Source organism: Columba livia, chromosome 3 (assembly GCF_036013475.1).
Source record: "Columba livia isolate bColLiv1 breed racing homer chromosome 3, bColLiv1.pat.W.v2, whole genome shotgun sequence".
NCBI classification, from domain to species: Eukaryota; Metazoa; Chordata; class Aves; order Columbiformes; family Columbidae; genus Columba; species Columba livia.
In genome coordinates this window covers 14,493,286-14,512,799 of record NC_088604.1, presented here as the reverse complement: position 1 = coordinate 14,512,799, position 19,514 = coordinate 14,493,286, and positions in this window count along the sequence as shown.

The following is a 19,514-nucleotide window of genomic DNA, read 5'->3' as shown; positions in this document are numbered from 1 at the left end:
TATTGGGACTTAGTTTGAAAACAAGAGACAACGCCCCAGAACAGAATTAATGTTTTTAATTGCTCTGGTCTGAGAGCCAAGGACAGTTCTAAGCTCTGCCCATGGGTATGAGGCATTGAGGAAAGGGGGTGTACATGAGGCAGAGCTTGACTGACATCCAGACTGATCAATAACAATATTCCATCCCATTAGCGTCATGCTTCATATTTAAGGAGAGTCAAGTTCTTGTGATTTCCCTCTATTGTGTTCTCTTCACTCTTAGAGACCTATTCTAGGTAGTTCTGTTCAGAATGTTTAGTTTGGCCTTTTTGCCATCCTGTCATTTTGCAGAGGCCTCTGGGCCTTTCTGACTGACTATTTGGGACTAGGGTGCTGCTTCCTGGGACTTGCTGCTTCGTGTTGACAGAGTTTGTGAAGAATTCCATTGAGTATCTTTTATTTTATATTCTTTTTCTATTTTATATATAAATTCTAGTAGTGTAATAATATTTTGTTATTTTCTTAAATTGTGTTTATCTGAATCCAAGTTTCTCCCCTCCCTTTCAATTCTCTCCCCTATTTGGGGGCCGGTGGGGAGAGGATGTGAGTGAGCAGCTATCGTGATTATATTGCTAACTCGGGTTAAACCATGACAAGATACAAGTCCTAGATATGCCCACTTTTAGGTCAAATTTGATTCAGATTTGTCTGACAAATTCACATGCTAATCATAGATAAGAAAACCAATTAATCTGCTATGGAAGCCATATATGCTTTGAAACATCATCGGATCCATCTAATCAAAAACTATTTTTTTTCTCTGAAGTTAGATTTAAGCTAGTCTGAAATTAAGCTTAAAATCAAGTATAGAAAGAAGAGTGATGCATCTACTCTTAATACAGCAGAACAATCAATTATCCAGCTGCAAGTAGTGTAGAACTGCTCACGTTCTCAAAAGTCACGCATAACATATTCAAATGTCACTTTTCTGTTTCAACCAGTTGGAGATGTAGCTCACAAGGAGATGAGGATAAATCTTTCTTAGTATTATTAAAAATAAACATTTGATTAACATGAGTCTGCCTTTACTTTTGTATGGAAGAAACAATGGAAATTGTCTACAGAAGATAGAAATAAATGAATAAGAATCATAGAATCATAGAATAATAGAATAGTTTGGTTTGGAAGGGACTTTCAAAGGTCCAACTCCCTGCAATTAGCAGGGACATCTTCAACCAGATAGGTTGCTCAGAGCCTCATCCAGCCTGGCCTTGAATGTCTCCAGGGATGAGTAATTTACCACTTCTCTGGGCAATCTGTTCCAGTATTTCACTACTCTCATTGTAAAAAAGTTTCTTCCTTATATCTAGTCTGTATCTCCTATCCTTTATTTTAAAAGCATTACCCTTTGTCCTGTTGTAACAGGCTCTGCTAAAATGTTTGTCCCCATCTTTCGTATAGGCCCCTTTTAAGCACTGAAAGGCTGCAAGAAGGTCTCCCAGAGCCTTCTCTTCTCCATGCTGAACAACCACAAGTCTCTCAGCCTTTCCTCATAGGAGAGTTTTTCCACTCCTCTAATCATTTTTGTGGCCTCCTCTGGACCCTCTCCACCAGCTCCATGTCTTTCCTCTACTGAGAGCTTCAGAGCTGGATGCAGTACTTCAGCTGGAGTCTCACCAGAGTGGAAGGGCAGAATGCCTTCCCACAACCTGCTGGCCACACTCCTTTTGATGCAGCCCAAGATATGATTTGCCTTTCGGGCTGCAAGTGTACTTTGCTGGCTCATGTCCAGTCTTTCATCCACCAGAACCCCCAAGTCCTTCTCCACAAGGCTGTTCTCAATCCCATCATCTCCCAGCCTGTATTGATTCTGGGGGTTGCCCTGACCCAGGTGCAGGACTTTGCACTTGGCCTTGTAGAACCTCATGAGGTTCACATGGGCCCACTTCTTGAGCTTGTCCATGTTCCTCTGGATGGCATCCTGTCCCTCAGGCATGACAACTGCACCACTCAGCTTGGTGTGGTCTGCAGATTTGCTGAAGATGCACTCAATCCCACTATCTATATCAGTGATGAAGATATTAAATAGTATTGGTCTCAGTATGGACCCCTGAGGGACACTGCTTGTCACCAGTGTCCATCCAGACATTGTGCCATTGACTACTGCTCAGTGAGTGCAACCATCCAGCCAGTCCATATTTCTTGTCACGTCATATAGATTATTGATAGTTTGGTTGGACAAGGGGATTTCAATTTTATAGAGACTCTGGAAATTGCACAGTTTTTATCCATTTAATTCAATATACCTGTAAGTGTTTACAGTGTCTGGGAATACATTCTCCACCTCTACTGTGGTGAAGACTTAATGAAACCATGAGCACATGTAATGGATATACCTCGAACTTGTAACCCATTATTTGAGTTGTGTACTACAGGAACTACTGTAGCAGGAACTCCTTGCCACAGGCATGCAAGGGGCAAGTAGAGAATTTCATTGCAATGATACACTCTATGGCCTGTTCCAAAGGCACAAGGGATGGTGGTAATAATGGATATACCTTTGCATAGTTGTAACCCATTATTTGAATGGCACATTCTAGGAAGTACTATAGCACCAACCACCTGAAACAACAGAGGATGCGCTTCATGAGAAACAGTGCAAGTGCAACAAAGACCCGTCCTGAGCTGGCTTTGCTGCCCACCAACTCCAGACAGCACACTTCCTCTCTTGTTCTGAGCAATGACCACAAGAGACAGAAAATGTGTCCTGGACTAAATGAAGTAGGCATTTTCAGGACATTTTGCAGTGGTGGTCCATAGACTAAGGGAATTATATCTATGCATATTTCAAAGGACAGGAAGAGGGCGGCTAATGAGGATATATTAGATAGTGTGAGACCTGAGCATGATGTAAATGGTATGGAATAAGGGGTTGAGATTGTACTGATTTTGGCTGGTATGGAGGTAATTTTCTTCATAGCAACTCATATGGTGCACAGGAGAGCTTCAACTGCTGCTGAACAGTGCTTACATAGAGTCAAGGTGTTCTCTGTTTCTCACACCGCACCTCTAGTAAGTGGTCTGGGAGTCCACAAGAAGTTGTGGGGCGGGGGGAGGCAGCTGGGACAGCTGACTCCAACTAACCAAAGGGGTATCCCATATCATATGATGTCATGCAATAAAAGCTGGGGGAAGAAAACACAAGGAGGACATTTGCAGTGGTGATATTTGTCTTCCCAAGTAACAGAGTCCTGGAGATGGCTGAACACCAGCCTATCAATGGTAATTTATTAATGAACTTCTTATTTTGTTTTGCTGACAAATACCTTTTGCTTTACCTATTAAACTGTCTTTATCTCAACCCATAAGTTTTCTCCCTTTTACCATTCTAATTCTCCTCTCATCCCATGGTGGGGGGGGATGTTGAGCGAGTGACTGTGGGGCTGAGCTTCCTACTGAGGTTAATCCACAACTTTGTGTGAGAATTTTTTGAAGGAAGTATTTTTTTTGCCTTTGCTTTGCTTGTCTTTCCTCTTCAACACTATATCATTAATCTAATCCACCCTCCAGATTCACTTTATCTGTGAACTACACACAACTCAGCTGACTGAAAATTGCTCTGAAGCGCAATTGACCTGAGTTGTCCTATTTGTATGCTTGAATGGTGAGTAAGGTAGATACATAAAACATTCATGTATTTTTTCTGTCTTTAAGCTTATGAACTGTATATGACAGGTGGTTTGCTGTGGCTGCAGCAGCATCCAGTACATGATAAATGCTGCAACCTATATAATGAATAAAGAATGTGAATTATTAGCTTTTTTTCTTCCCTGGCCATCTTCCAAAGTCACATAAAGATTTTTCAGCAGCAATAAATGAAACCTTTGTGAGCTAAAAAAAAAAGCTATAATACCATCAGATAGATAAAAATTAAAGGATTACCTTAAGTCACACAATATGCTTTCAATTCTGTAATCTGCTTTCTACAATTTAAACACAGCTAATTGAACCCTCTGGAATAACTCTAGAGGTATAGTGATCCTGAGTACTTGTGAGACTAGGATCCCAAGTTATGAAGAAACCATTCATATTTTTTTTCACTAGGCAAAATTTACTGTTTTATTGTATAGCAAATTTTTCTTTTGCAATGTGGGTACAAAATGTTCTTGTTTTCATTCAATGGAGCATTGTGTTTTCTTTGAATTTGTATACCTTACTGTAAAAAAACAAACAAATAAAACTAAACATAAAGTGGAGACGCAAACTCCTTGTCTTTCTAAATATATATATACGATAACAAATTATATACCAATGGTGACTAATAGCAGCCTAAACTGAGACCAAAGTTATCACAGTATGTTTGGGATTGGAAGGGACCTCAGAAGATCATCTAGTCCAATCCCCCTGCTGGAGCAGGAACGCCTAAGTGAGGTTACACAGGAACATGTCCAGGTGGGTTTTGAATGTCTTCAAGGAAGGAGAATCCACAACCCTCCTGGGCATCCTGTTCCAGTGCTCTGTCACCCTCACTGAGAAGAAGTTTCTTCTCAAATTTAAGTGGAACCTCTTGTGTTCCAGCTTGATCCCATTACCCCTTGTCCTCCATACACATTACAACAGCATGTAGAACTTCCTATTCAGAGATTTATTCTGTGTATGCTTGTGTATTCATGACTAATGAAATGAGAGATGTGGAAGGCATAGACAGAAACTGTAGGTTCATTATTGGCCAAGACAGAATTACTAATTTCTAACACCATTGTATCCCGTGAGAGATTAGTCCCAGTTTAACAGGTCTCAAACAACGGTAAGTGTAGGAATTAATCTTTGTTGTGCAAAGTTTGCTACTTAAAGTGCATTTATTTGAAACTTAACAACAATGTAAGAATTTCAAAATCTGCAATTCAAACATAATTGAATTTTTGTTAGACTTTACTGGGTAAATACTTCATCAGCATTATAAAGGACAGTCAGTTATATGCATTAGTTTAAAAGAAAACTGTCAGGTCCACTTCACAGTGTTATTTATTTTCACATTTTTGTAAGACATTATTAGGATCTTGAAGCTAGAGCTATATACAATACCACTCCTGTAAATGCTTGAAAATTCTCATGCAGAGCTTAGTTTTGTACTGCTCTCTGGATCACTACTATCTCTTTTTAAAGCTGTTATCAAATCTCGATGGTCTGACTGATTTTACCTGTGTTAAGAGCACAGGTGTTTTGAACTCATTACATAATTTACAGTAGGAGATACATCCCTTCCCTAAGGAAAACCTGAACTCAGCCCGATTATGTGGACATTTAGAGGTCTTTGTCTACATAAACTTTATTCTTCACTTGACGTTCACTTTGACTAAATGTCTAAATTTAAGCAGAATCTAGGCTAGATTCTTTTTGAGGTTCCTCTAGACATGGAATTTCCTCCTCCATATATTTCACACTCTACAAATTCAAATTATTATTGTTCAGTTCAGACACTGTTACAACCTCTGTTTCAGAGTCTATTGAGGCAAGAGGTTCATTGAAGTCAATCTGAGGTTCATGTAGAAAATGGCCCAATAAGTCTGTTTGTTTCCTCTGAGTGAACAGCTTTTGCTCTCTGTGTATCGGTGACTTAGTTCTATTACCTCTTTTTTTTTTTTTTTGCCTTGTTTTCTGTTATTGCTATAAGATTTTAGTAAAAAAAAACAAAACCAAACATGCACAAACAAGATCCTTCCTCCCCAGTCTTCTGAAGTTGCCTCAAGAAACTGAATAGGCCCCAAATCAATTTGACCTGTCCCAGTATACAATGGACGATCTCTGATCTAAATAACTGAAGTTCTTATAGGGTTGATGTTGTCAACAATAATGTCCAAAAAGAATCAACAATCTGCTTGAGGAAAAAATTATCTATAAACTGCCAATTTATTAATGGTCTCTAAAGTTAAAACTGCATCTTGGATTGACCATTGGTACAAATTAAAAGAACAAGAAGCACAAACTTTGAGTCTGACTGACCTTTTCACAAAAAGGTTTGAAAGAGCATTACAAATTTCTTGATGTGCTGAGAATGCATTACCATGCAAGAATAACAAAAATAGGGAAAAAATATAGTGAAATAATATGAGTTGGCTGAATTAGTTTATGAGATATTAATTTGGTCTCATTTTTACTTACTTTTTATACTCACTGATTGCCTGTATTGCATTTGTGGCTTTTGTGTAAGACTGGACATTGTGAATCTGGATATTGCGTATGACTCTCCTAGATGCTGTAATACGAATATTGAAATTATTCTATAATACATAATTTTATTTGCTCTGATTGTACTGTGAGAACAGTCTGTGTATCATAACTCTGTGTTAGGTAGTCTTGTTTTGCTAAGGAAAACTGACAACTTGATAGAAATCCTTTTTATATGGTGAAAGAATATTTGGCATTTATTGAAACACCTGACAGCTTATTATGACAAATCACAATGAAACACAGATGCTTACTCAATTAGAGCCAATTTCACAGCTTTTTGGTTATGTTAATATAAATAGTCACATTAAATAGTTGTCTGATTATTATGAAAAATTTACATATCATCCCACCATTTCAGCCAATGCAAATCTAAGTATGATTAATGGAATTAAATCCAAATAAATGACATAAAATTCAGATCTTTTGCATTACTTGTCCTAGTTTTAATATATTTTCAAAAATAAACACTGATATTGTTATTGCTCTCTGAAAAGTTTGTTGCCTATTATTGAAACATATTCAAACTTTTTTGTTTTTATAAAAATGTGAGCTGGAGATGGGAAACAATATGAAATTTGGAAAGAATGAGATATGAGAGGAAAATTATTACTTATTTGGCTGGGAGTTTTTGCAGCTGGATTCTCTGATCTAGTTGGAGCAACCTCCTATTATGAGGTAAAACCAGGAAGAAATGGTTTGCACTCTGAAGTTCTAATTATAGGCACTCAATTATGAAAGTGTTGACCTTTGCTCTGTTCATGGAACTAGGAGACTCTAAAACTGTTGCGCCTTTCTCTTAGTGCTATCATAATTGAACATGTGAAAAATGGTTCTCTTGTGTTTAAAAGACACATAAGAGGATTTCTTCTACTAAATAAAACTGATTCATTATGATAAATGTAAAAAGATCAGAAAGTCAAGAGTAAGCTTTAACAGTCTTAAATAAGGGAAAAGCCAGCAATAAAATGGAAAAGGTTCAGGTCTTGTCTGAGAACAACCCTAAACAATCTGTGTCTCCACCAGTGCAGAAGAAAGTCAGCATATGCCTTTAGCCCTGCTCTTTGTGCCTAGCATTTCCAATGGATGTTTCGTTGTTCCTGTTTAAAATGACAAAATGAAATGACATGATTATGGCCCTTAATAACACAAGCGCTGCAGGAAGTATCATCAATAAAAAGGTTAAATTTAAAGAAAAGGAAACATTCTCACAGGCTAACAGGGGCAGAAATTCAATGAGCTATTTAAATAATTAGTTCCCATTAAAATGTCCCTTTTCATAGTTAATTACTTCATTTGTAGATCATATGGGGTTATGCAGTTCAAGATGGTTTAAAATGGATGAAGAGAAAGAACCATACAAAATTCTCAGTTCTAAGTGATTCTGACTATAAGACAGATACCAAGTATAATCACTGTCAGAGCAAAAAGATTTAATACTGAGTTACATTAGTATCATGTAAGACCAATTACCAGCACAAATAATTTCTCTGTTAACACAGAGACTCCAGAGTGGCAAGCTCAAATTTAACAGTTTGTCATAAATACCTACACTAATTCAGGTGAGTTATTGTTCATGTGATACTTCAGTCAACCAGTTGAGGATGCAGTGGGGATATTTTAATTGAAAAAACAAGCAAACAAACAAACATCCCACAACAGCAAAAACAACAAAAACCAAAACAACAACAACAAAACACAAAACAAAACAAAATCCAACCAAGCAAAATAAAACAAAATAAAACCAACCAACCTAACAAACACAAAAATCCCCCAAAACAACAAAACAAAACAAAAATACAAACACCACATACACAGAAAACTCACTACTGATTTGAACTTTGTTTATTCGGGCTGTGTTTTGGTTTGTTTGTTTGTGTTAAGTGGACACGGGAGGGAAAAAAGATGTTATACTTTTTTTATTTTGTGAAGGAAGAAATTAACTGTCTTCTCTACTTGGATCTTTTTTTTTCTCTCTATTTTTTTACTTTCACCTCTATGTCTGGGACTCCATGCATTGCCTTCTATAAGGAACAAAATAATATTAATACTGTCAAGATACTGAGGAAAAAATACCTCTGATGGAAGAAAGATACTGAGAACAGTGTATCATCATTGCAAATGTAGTAACATGACTAATAAACAGACACATTTTAAATATATTGTAGTAAAATTTCCAATTTTAAAGGAAGATAATACCTGTGAATTTTGTAGAATTACCTGGATTAATTAAACTTTTTTAGTTTATCCCATCTACCAAAATAATTAAATGAAAAATTGTTGTTCAAAAAGTACTAGTAATGTTGTGTTTTACTGTTTATAATGGCAATGCTGTCTATTCTAGAAGCCAAACAATAGGGTTACAGAGAGATACAAGCTGAATGGACCATCAGAATCCAAACACTTTACAAAAAGTAAAAATATAAGTTAGAACTTGTCTTATTTGCCATTTGGAAATGGAAGTACAGATAATTCAAAACTTTCTTTTAACAGTTATTACCTCTTCCTCACTCTACATCCCTTAATCTCTGAAAGCCTGAAATCAAATTCTGCAACATCTTGATGTAAGGACTGACTTCCATCTCTAAGCAGAATTAAAATAAGGATGAGGGTTGGCTCAGTGACTGCAAAATAGCTTTGTACAGAAGATTGAGCATTTTGATGTCACTACCTGGTTCAATAGATATTTGACATAAGATATCATGACAGAGAACACAGACAAAAGATGAAGTCTTACCTTCTGCCATTTTCAAAACCTTCCTAAGGAATAGTTATAAAACCCAAATTTTAATGGTATTTTCTATTTAAACATGGGAAATAAAAAAAAAAAGAAACACAAGATCGAAACACAGTCTTAATGTTTAAGAGCACAGGAGCCTTAAGAATTAAAAAAGAAAAAAAAACTAAAAAAAACAAACAAACAAACAAAAACCACTTAGCCCAAGAAATTTAAACTTAATGAGCATACTGATATGGATTTGTTGTACAACAGGGAAAAGGTTTCATAAGGAGTTATTTTTCTACTAAACAAAATTCACAGATGATAGAGGAAGAGTGCTTATATAGAAGAAATGCCGCATGTGAAGGAATTTTTTAGATGCTCATGAAACTGTTGAAATTTTAGAGATTCTTCTGAAGCCTGTTTTTTGCAATTTGATTGAAATTTCAGGCATAGTTCCAGTTGCAGGTACGTTACTACATTTGGTAACAGAGAGAATTCATTAGTTACCCATGCAGGAGGAAGCTGATCCCAGACACAAATAAATATTGCCGTGTTTGATAAGTCCAATGGCAAGAACGTAAACATCAGTGCTTCACAGTTTAAAGAGATCCAGCATATAAAATAGACATAATAATTGATCTTGGGGGCACAGAGCAACAGAGGAAATCACAGAAAAAAAAAAAATATTTGGGAGAATTATTTGTTTTCTAACATGTTATCTTGGGAAAAACAAAATAATAAAATTATTTTTTAAGAAAACAAAACCAATAGTAGTCATGCAGAAAACAAAATTATGATAGTATAGATCTTCTACTGATTATTATAACTGAAGTATTGAAATTTTCTTTTAAAGATAGGATGAAGAAAAAGAATCATATCTTCTGTACAATGTGCTTCTTTTCTTTCCTACCCCAACCACTCTTTTTTTTATTTGTTTTGTTTGTTTGCTTGTTTGTTTGTTTCACAGCAAAACACTCTGATTTTATTTTGGCAGAATTTAAAGTGGTTTTGGGTCAGTACATCTACCTGAGCTGGATTTTATAGGGTGGGACAGTCACAATCCTCTTTGTGCTTGTGAATCAGACAATGACTTATACCATGATCGAGATGAAAGACTGCAGAGAGTAGGGGTAGCAGCAATTTAGTCAGCAAATTCCTTTCTGCAAAGCATAGACCATGATGCTATTTTCAGAAGGCACTGGAGATAAAAAATAATTTCACTTTAGTGCTGAGCTGTCTGCAAGTAAAATATTTGAACAATTCTAAATCAATAATTGTTATTGGTTAATGTTCTAGGAAAGGTTACTGCATTATTCAAATTCTGAACCAAAACTAGTGAGCTAATACTGGAATTTTCAAAGGCTAAAAGTTTTGAAATCAATTTGCTTCTCTTATAGTATAAATTTTTGCACAATATGTTCAAGTCAGAGAAATGATGCAGTGAGTAGTTGTGCTATCTAGGTACAGTCAGCTCGGCAGAGTTAGTCTTTCAGGTGCAGAAGTAGGAAAAAGATAGTTAGAAAGGATTAAGAAATGTAAAGGCAAAGAAACTTTAGAAATTGTTTTGTTGATGTTTAACAAGCTTCATATTATTTCAGAACTAAAATCAGAGCCATTTAGAAACTGGAACATGGATATCTGTTCTTTTCAAACATCTTAGGAGACATTAAGACAGCTTTTATCATACTGTTTCATAAAGTCTGAGTTTCTCCATTTGGCTTGTCTGTTGTTTTGGCTTCTCAATACGAGGTTTTACAATTTTGCCAGCACCTTTAATATCCCTGTCAAATCAGTTCTGTGTTCATACCGAGAGCAATGATACCAGTAAAGCTGCATCTGAACTGAAGTAAATTGACACAATGCCCATGCTGAATTTCCACTGTTATTATACACATAATTCCTGTTTCTACTGGGTAGTTAATTAATGTTTATATCCTGTCAGTTCCATGTAATTTCTTACCATTATCTTGTACAAACAAACAAAACACCAAAACCAACAAACAAACAAAAACAAACAAGCAAACAAAACCAGCACACCTAAAAACACTGAGGAGAGCTTAGTTAAAGTCTCTGAATTCAATGTAGTATACCATAACACAGTATACCAACTGTAGTGGTAAATAGAGATATTGCATCAAAATTAATTTCTTGTTTCATTTTTTTGCATTATAGTTTATTTAGGCCAACTTTTCTCACAGTTTCTCACAGATGTTCTATTTTGACCTTCTCTTTCATTCTTAATCATCCTAAGTCATAATTCTAGCACGTATAAACATTTATGACATACTGCTCTTCAAGAGACTATATACTTTTGAAGATAAATCAATAGAATTAATTTAAATGGCTGTGACCTTTTATTTATAAAAAAAGAATCACAGATTCTGCACAAAAGGCCATGCCTTATATGAAGTACCATATTTTAAAGATATTTCAGAGAAAACTTAGAGAGGTATGTGCGCTGGTTTGACTGAAAATGAATTAATTCATGCAGTTAGAAACTTTTTCATAGATAGCGTAGTCATTATCTTGGACTTAGTTTGAGAACAAGAAGATAACACATTGGGACAGAGTTAATGTTTTTAATGGCTCTGGTCTGAGAGCCAAGGACGTTCTGAGCTCTGTCCACAGGTGTGAGGCACCAAGGGAGGGAGGGTATAGATGGGGCAGAGCTTGACTGACATCCAGACTGATCAATATGAGTATTCCATTCCATTAAAGTCATGTTTCATATTTAGGGATTGTCGGGATCTTACGGCTAGTTTCAGTAGGAGCCGGGATGGAGACCTGTTTGGGGGAATTCTGTTTGGGACTTTCTCTACTTTGGCCTTTTGCCATCCTGCCATTTTGCAGAGGCCTGTGGGCCTTTTTCTCTCTTCTCTCTCCAGGATCAGTTGTTCAGTACCAGGTGCCGCTTCCTGGGAATAACTGCTTGGTATGAATAGAGGTTATGAGGAATTGCATTGAGTATCTTTTATTTTATATTCTATTTCTATTTTTATATATATTTACTTTTAATAGTTGTGTATTAGTATTTTGTTATTTTATTAAACTTTGTTTATCTCAATCCAAGTTTCTGCCTTCCTTTTTGATTGTCTCTCTTATTCGGGGATGGGAGCTGGAGGATTCAGCAAGCAGTTATCATGGTTATATTTCTAGCTATATTGGTTAAACCACAACACTACGTTGTCTTTTCTTTATGTGCTTGTGTATTTATATATATGCACGCATACACACACACATATATGTGTATATGTATATGTATACATATATGTATATAAAATTATTATAAAACCACCTAATAACTCACTGTACTTATTCATCAAGGTAATGTAGATTAACAAAGTTCCTGCGTTAGATGATTTTGAGAACGTAACCACTGTTATAGCTCTGTGATGTCAGAGTATACTTGTGCGATCTGGTCTCCTTTTCTGTGATCCAATTTATGTTGCAGATGCCTTAATATCTGATGACAGTGCAAACCTTCCTGAAATTCTGGGTTCTTTCAGTTAAACAAATCCTTTCAGAGTTATACTTATGGAAAGATTGCCTTCCTCTTACCGATTCAATTATTTCAGGAATGAAACAGCAAGAAAGAAAATAACAGAGCTTTGGTGGAGGAACATAGTAACCACAATGTGCTTAAGAATAAGCTGTTTAGAAAACCAATATATTTAATAAGATAAAGAGATCAAAATGTACTGCCACTTTCCCTGACATCTTCTCTTGTCTGTATTTGCAGACCGTGGTGGACAGAACAACACTAGTGTAAATAATAAGATTGAATTATGAGCAACCATACAACATGAATTCCAGCATTTCTGTTCTTTTTTTTTTTTTCTAAATTTTAAATACTTACATTTTTATTGCGGTTTTCTAGTTGATAAATGTGGTAGATAAATATGATTTATATAGATAAATGGAGAGAAAAGGAGCAAAAAGGAAGGACTGAGTAACAACGCTACGATTTTGGTTTATTTGGAAAATTATTGGGTGAGCAGTATCACACTCTTATATAACCTTGTGCAGGAACTTAAAAGAAAGGTGTCTTCTATTATTTGTACAGTTCATACCTTAAAAAAACACATATACTGCAGCCTAGGCAACTCAGACATGCTATAATATAGTTATTGTTAGCAACAGAATGAGCTCTTAGAACTTAAAGCTTTGCCACCTCATATGAAAATATCTAAATAAATAAAATCCATTCCCAATTGTACCCTGAACTCATAATTTTATTTTTTTTTACTCATAAGCCTGTCAATATAAGTTATTTGGTGGAACAATTTATCTGAACTGAAAACATACTTACCTGCCAGTTGAAAATAACATTTATTTCCCAATCTATTTATTGAAATTAAACTTTGAATCTGTGACTGTCATAGTAAACTGGTATCAGTACACTGACTTATATTAGGTGGGTTTAAAAAAATGTGCCTTTGTTCAGTATCTGCTTCTGGGAATTGTATCAGCACTTCTGTTTACTTTTCAGCTGATTGATTTCAGATTTTCCAGGATGTTTCTATTCTTAGTCTTAGTTACACTTTCTTAGCTAGGAGCTTTCAACAGTATAGTTTAATGTCTTAATTACAATTTGTGTCACCTAATCTTTACATGACTGTAAACAGACACATTTCTGCTTCTGGTTTTGTAAGAAGGAAAATCTGCAAGCACGGACATTAGCAGGGGGCCAAAAGTGGGCAAGGGGCAAAAATAATTTTAATCTTTTTTTTTCACCTACAAGGACTTAAAGAATATGTTAAAGAGTATGAAGATTGTTCCCCCAACACATTTCTAGAGTTTATTTCCCCAAAGATACCTTTCCGCTTATCTACTTCATTAGTAAGTGATATAGCCCTGTTGCAGGACTAAGAGCACACTTTACATATAACTGTTATTAAAATAATAATGCATTTGCTTCTTTCTATTTTCTTTTGAGAGCATGAGTCTTTACATATCATGTCTTAAAAGTTCTCTGTAACAACAAGAAAGTTTATTTAAAGAAGTGTGTGAAGGCTCTCATGTGGATGATAAGGGAAGTGGCATTTAAAGATGATACAGTTTAAATTTCAAGACCTTCAGAAAATATTATTTTCAATTAAAAGCCCAGTCTTCCCGTAGTTCTAAAGCAAGGTAAAGCTCTCATTTTCCTGGGTTTAGGGAAAAGTCAAGAATGCCTCATATATTCAGATATACAGTAGACCAGGTCCTGATTTAGTGTAAGGCATTGACAGATTAAAAATCTCTTTGAGATTCATTGTAGGATATGTACTTCAAATTGGTTCTTTTTTATATGCTAGACCTGAGAAAAAACTAAACTGCCACAACCAACTTCTTTCCTTTTTTGCAAATATTTTTTAAACTTTTTTTAACACTTCGTATTTTCACTTTTCCATTTATTCTTAGGCTGAACATTTGAGAGGTACCTACTGTGTAGGAAAAACGGAACAGATTATAGTTGGGAAGTGCATCATCTGAAGTATTAAGAAAATACAAAATTACTAACCATTTCTCATTCAAAAGGTCACTAGTGATGACTTCTTAAATATGCCAAGGAGAATCTACAGCATCATTTCAAGTTACTTTTCTTTAGAAAGAATAACATGAGAGCGGAAGCCATAGAGTATCGACTAGTATATAGTTCCCATCTTTTGTTTTTTCTTCCTGTATACAAGAGAGAACTGAAAATAATGACTACATTGATTTTTTTAATAGTAAACAAAGAATAAAACCTGAAGTATCTATATCAGTAAATAACATATGTGGTTATAGCTGACAGGAGTGCAATAGCTACAGTATATCGAGTATATAAAGTACTTGGTAACACTTGACAGGTGTACACTACTAGCATTTATTGCCTAAATTCAAATGTTTTAGAGAAGTCTCTAGATTTGTACAACTGTTTCTGAATGAGCCGTTATCAGCCTTGCTGTGTTTCTTCTTCTTAGCAATCATCTGTCAAACAAGTAGCTAGCTATATGGGAAGAGGAAAAAACAAAAACAAGAGCAGCAACAAGTTTAGTTAACCTACAAAGAGAAAAATAACATTTTAACACTTTTGGGAGAAACTGTTACTTTAAAATACTAAAGAAAATTTTTGTAGAGAGAAAAATGTTAATAACTTTTCTGACAATCTCCATGGACCTCATCACACTTGGGCTTTCTATTCTAAGATATTATTTGCCTCTTACCTGCTTAGAGTTAGGCTTCGATTCTGGAAAAGCAACTTAGAGGATGGAACTCTTGCAGACATCTATAGAAATGTTTCTGTGCATGCTCTGAAAGCACCTTAGACAATTTCAGGAACAAGCAGATAAAACTCTGAGAAAATGAAGGTGCTGAAATTCTTTAAAATGAACATCACTTAATTAATTAAATTTGTTGTATAGAATGGCTTGGTTCAAGTTAGAATCTGCACTATGAACCTCAGAGTTCAGAAAAAGAGATTGTTCAAAATGCAATTTGATAAAAAGACCATGTATATGCAAAATCATGTTTTAATATCTGGGTTTTCATCTTTCCTCTGAGACCTTGAGATACAGAAATTTTCAGAATTATTTTTATATGAAAGTCAAAACAACTTCTGATGTTTTCATTCTGACCATTGTGACTTGAAGAATGTTCTTAGACTAAAAACAAAAAAATGTGAAAGGTCACTGCAAGAGGTACAGGCAAAATTTTGTTATCAGTAAAGAATCCTACTGGCTTCTCTGAAGTTGGCTTTTTATCCTATGACTCCAAGTATTGTAAGCCATAGTTAGGGAAAAAAAAATGGTTGGATGAAACAAAGTAGATTTCTGTGTTGTGCAGCATGAGCATACCTACTGAGCCACCATCTGCACACAATCTCTAACAAGATCTAAACTAGTTTTGCAGCAGATAGTTCTCTGCAGCCACAGTGTAGTTGTGGGGTGTCAAACTCATTTTCACTGGGGACCACATCAGTCTGGTGGTTGTCTTCAAAGGGCTGAATGTAACTTTAGGACTGTAAAAATGTAGGAGTAACTTTTCGGCCCTTTGAAGTCAACCACCAGGCTGATGTGGCCCCTAGTGAAAATGAGTTTGACAGCCCTGGAGTAGTTGAAGGATTTGTTATCCTTACAGAACTGTGGAGGAGTTAGCAAGCCCATGAAACTGTACAATGAAAAATTTCATCTGCTGGGAACATAGGTTAATATCAATAGCTGCAAGAGTGTAAATGTTGCAGAGAAATTATTTGTATGCAATGTTCTTGTCAGGCAGTCTCTACTTTGAATTTTCTAAACAGGTATGTAGTGGCCTTCATACGTGTTAGAAGGCCACTTTGATAGGCAGGCATTCCTTGCCCTTGTTTTGATCACTTTTGCAAGCCAATCTCATCATGTAGTATCAGCATATGCAATCCACCCCAGATGAAGAAGAAAGTGTTTAGCATCCTGAACTTCAATCCTGCCTAACTCCCTGAATTTGGAAGTAATAGCATTTGCAATGCTTTATTGTAAAGACCTTTACCCAACGACTGCCAAAGTCAATGAGAATATTTCATGCATTTCACTGGACCTGTGCTGGTTCTTGGGAGAAGCAGTTGCCAGTATGTGTACAATGGGTCTCCTTGCCACTGACTTCTCTTTCTTGATATCCCTTCTAGCTTGGATGTCTCACTCCTCAGTTATCTCTCTGAGTCTCTCTTGGCTACTTATTCCTGCCTCGTGGCCCCTGAAGAGTCGGCCCTATCCCACTTCAGACCCAAGTCCCTTGTCTTCTAGTCCCTGCCACTAGCTTCTCAAACCTCCAGGTTGCTCCAGATTTCTACCTACTGTTCACAGGACTCCTGCAATACATACTTCCTCCTTGGACCTCTCCTGCGCTTTACTGCATTAGACTGTACTGTCTGTCCCATTATCTTTTTTTTCTTTTGATCCAGCTTTACAAAATAGATCAAGTTACTATCCAATCATCTTGTTTCACAGCTGACACATAAATACATGGAATTGCAACTATGTTATTCAGTATTTTAGCTAGTGGCAAAGGAACATAAGCTGCTCATCTCAGAGTGCTATAGTAAAAGGAATTTTTCAGATGTAACTTTTTTTTCCTGTTGGATTATTTTGCTCACATGTATAAGGTCATAATATTTTTTTTTTTTTCAAAATAACTGGCAAAATCCTCCAAAACGTTATAAGTAATCTGGATTAAAAAAAAAAAAAAAATCTAGTATCCTTTAGACTAAATTCTTGATTCCCAGAATAACCTGGCTGTTATGCAAACACAAAAGGAGTAGAAACGTACCTGAGGCTAGTAGGACAATGCAGCAGTATTGTGTTTCTTTCAACAGTAATGTTTTACTTCCCATGGGTCACTCAGTATGATTCAAGAGGGAACAGACCTGGTCACTCAATTGAAAGAATATAGAAACCATCTTTTTCTGAAATGAAAGGCAGCTTATTTTTTCTAATTATGAACCAAAATTTTTCCTCATCTTGTTTTTGAATTGTATTTTCCTGTAGAATTCATTCGTATAAATACTGCAATAATAACAACAGCAAAATACATTCAACTGTATCCCACTATCTTGTGTTAGCAGATAACTCGCTTCTTGAAAGTGTCCTTTTGTTTTGGAAAAGCACAGTTTAGTCTCTGCAGCTGTATTGTGCTCTGAGCAGTGCATCTAAATGTAGTTATATCTTAATTTTAACACTAAGCTATGTCTCTAAGTTTTCCTTGTGTATTGTGAAAGAGATAAATACAGACTTACTGCAGGTCAATTTAACTTTCAGCTGTATAATATATACAAAGATAAATTATTCCTAAAACTTATTTTAACAGAGTTGTGAAGTATAACATGGGCAACCCTGTAGAAGCCTATTGTCATTGTCAAGCATTGTTCAAGCATATTGTCATATGCTTGAACTTTATTCTAAGCCCTCAGTTTTCATAATTAGAAGATAATTAAAAGTTATGACAGTTGTCTCACTATTAGCAATTCAGATTCTTCAAGGCATGTCAATGAATCAACATGCAAGGAAAGTTTCTGAACAAAGTCACATAATTTGTTGTCTAGAACATGAGCACAATCTCTGTGATTGTAAGGACAGGGGAGCAGACCTATGCTTGAACCTCAGCAGAAATCACTTAAGTAGCTTTTGTTTCCAATAACCTGATTTGGAAAAGAAAACATGGAAAGCCTCCAGTTGTGAACCTGCACACATTGACTTGTGTGAGCTTCAGATTCCATGTGTGTTGCTCTACAACATGAATCATTAAACTACATTTGAAAGCAGCACAAATGCAGAAGCAGGACTGAAATGTTGTTTTGCTTTTTGAGCTTTCTACCTGCACATTTTCTATTTAGTATTTTCCACAGAGTAAAACAATCCCACTTGAACATACTCCCCAGAAGTTTAAACTGTGTTTCTTCTCAAACACCTCTTAATCCATTCTTTTTTCTTTATTCTTAGAAATAGGCTAAAACCGGACAGAAAACATTTTTTTTCAAATGTTACTCTGGATGTCAGGGTAAATACTTTAAGAATTAGACTCTGATTGTGTTTTTTTTTGTGTGTGTGTGTTTGTGTGGGGGGTTTTTGCTTGTTTGTATCAGCCTATGCATCAGCCTATGAACCTTGGCTTGGTGAAATAGACACACTGTTCTTATTTAAGACACTTTGGACATAACAGTTTGAAGTTCCCACCAAAGGAGAATTGCATTTAGTGTTTCCAGAACTTATGCAACACCTGCTGGACTCTTATCCATTTATGTTATGCACTCCTGTACTAATTTTGGCTGAGATGATAGATTTAATTTTCTTCATAGTAACTTGCGTGGTGTTATGTATTGGACTTGTGAGCAAAAGCGTTGATAACACAACAGTGCTTTAACTACTGCTGGACAGTGTTCACACAGGGTCAAGGGTAACCTGAAACACAGGTTTTTTTTTTACACGTTGGCCTTTAAATGTCCTATTCCAGGCACCAAAATATTCACTTTGTACTTAATTTAACATGTCACTTAGGTTACATGTGGGCTTATGTATTTTGCTGAATTAGGGCCAAATAATCAAGTCCATGATTGGGGCAGGTGAAAGTGGAGGGAGGATGAGGGGGAGAAATGGACCTTGTACTAAACATATACAATGAGCCATTTATTATCAATACACTTTTCTGAGGACTGAGTTGCAGATATGAGTGTACTATACTTTCTGTAGTACAGGCTCTATTTTCCCATCAACACTGATGAGCCAATGAGTCACAGATTAAACTCATCAGGTACAATTTGCACATCCTGTCAGTGATTTCCATGTGCAATCATTCCATCAAAAATTACTGCTGTCAGATCAAACAAAAGAACACATAGGGCAGGCGTTTCTGTCTGTTAAAGTAACAACTTCACATGTCTAGCTTTATTTTGGATATCATTCTTGCCCTGAAATTATTTTTAAATCACTTCTAATTTATATAGAAAATACATAATCATTATATGCTATTAAGTGGGTCAGAAGTCTCTCAAGAGTAATAGAAATTTTTAAAATTGTTTCAGGAGTGATACATACAACAGGAAATTACTCAAACCACCATTTTCATGCAGCAACCTCTTTTGCACAAAAATATG